The sequence below is a fragment of the Lucilia sericata genome, unplaced genomic scaffold (genome assembly GCF_015586225.1).
Source record: "Lucilia sericata isolate MDLA Ls3-8-SP2 unplaced genomic scaffold, ASM1558622v1 Contig001589F_arrow, whole genome shotgun sequence".
NCBI lineage: Eukaryota > Metazoa > Arthropoda > Insecta > Diptera > Calliphoridae > Lucilia > Lucilia sericata.
This window is the reverse complement of record NW_023995508.1, coordinates 65,001-66,117: the sequence shown is the minus strand read 5'-3', so window position 1 is coordinate 66,117 and position 1,117 is coordinate 65,001. Positions and strand designations below refer to the sequence as shown.

The 1,117-nt window shown below is 21.8% G+C and overlaps 1 protein-coding gene across 1 annotated transcript in view; it reads left to right on the top strand.

Moving 5' to 3' along the window:
• Window positions 1-281: 281 nt before the first annotated feature.
• The window catches only part of LOC119612051, a gene marked incomplete at its 3' end in the record, with an annotated part of 54,331 nt that continues 53,495 nt past the window's right edge, over window positions 282-1,117 (top strand). The window contains exon 1 of the mRNA XM_037967761.1: window positions 282-308. The remainder of the gene's footprint in view (window positions 309-1,117) is intronic.

Genomic DNA, 1,117 nt, shown 5'->3' with positions numbered 1-1,117 from the left:
ATTAATAAAATAATATTATAATGAAATATTAGGAATATATTTAACCATAATATGATACTTTATTATACTAATAATATAATATTATTTTGATAGAGCTTAAAAAGCTCTATTAGTTATTGAATTTCAGAAAAGCTAAGAACAGTTCACAATAGATAGAAAATTGCTTTAAATATAATGCTAAGGAGGTACTGTTTGTATTTAAAGAATTTTAAAAAATTAAAATAGAATTATCGGCATTTATATTTTAATACATATTTCCCTTTTTCTTTTAGCATAAAATTCAACATGTCTAATTGCTGACTTTTAAGGTAAGTTGTTGACAAACCATATTTTTAAAAAATTTTTAAGATTAATCAAAAAGAACAACCAATGAAAAATATTTATGTATATGTAAAGAAGATGCAACTAGATAATTGATATTGAATTGTTTCATATGAAAAATTCTCACTATATTCTGAATGCCGTATTACAAAATATAAAACATATTTTCCTTTAGAAACAATTAATTTTTTATTAAAAATTTACTACACAATTCCCTAAATTCCTAGAATTTATATAGAAATTAGTTCTTGTAATAAACACATAATTTCCTTCTACTTTTACAGTTTTAAACCTTTTGCAACCTAATTCTATAAAAAAATATACAGAAGAAGCAAAGAGAAATAATAATTGTTTATTTGAGTAAAAGAAACTAATAAAATTCTTTCATATTTTATGGATTCCAGTAATCACATCAACACCTCCCGTGTTAAAAAAAAGGTTTGGGTTGTAAACATCCCTTTGCAAAAAAAAAATTAATAATAATAAAAATATTAAGAAGAAAATTGCTAAAAACAACAAAAAACTAAAATAAGTATACAAATCATTTTTTTTACTTTGGTTGTAAACATACAAACTACAATCGATACTTTTTTATTTGGAATTTTAATTGCAAAACAATAAATTTTTACAATCATAAACAACATACAACAGAAAAAAATACAAAAAAAAAAAACTACAAAAAACTCTTATATGTATGTTTATAATGATGAAATGTTTAAAACAAAAAAAAATAATCCCTGAGGACCTTAAGCAGAGCAAACAATATCATCATCATCAACAGCAGCAGCATCAACAT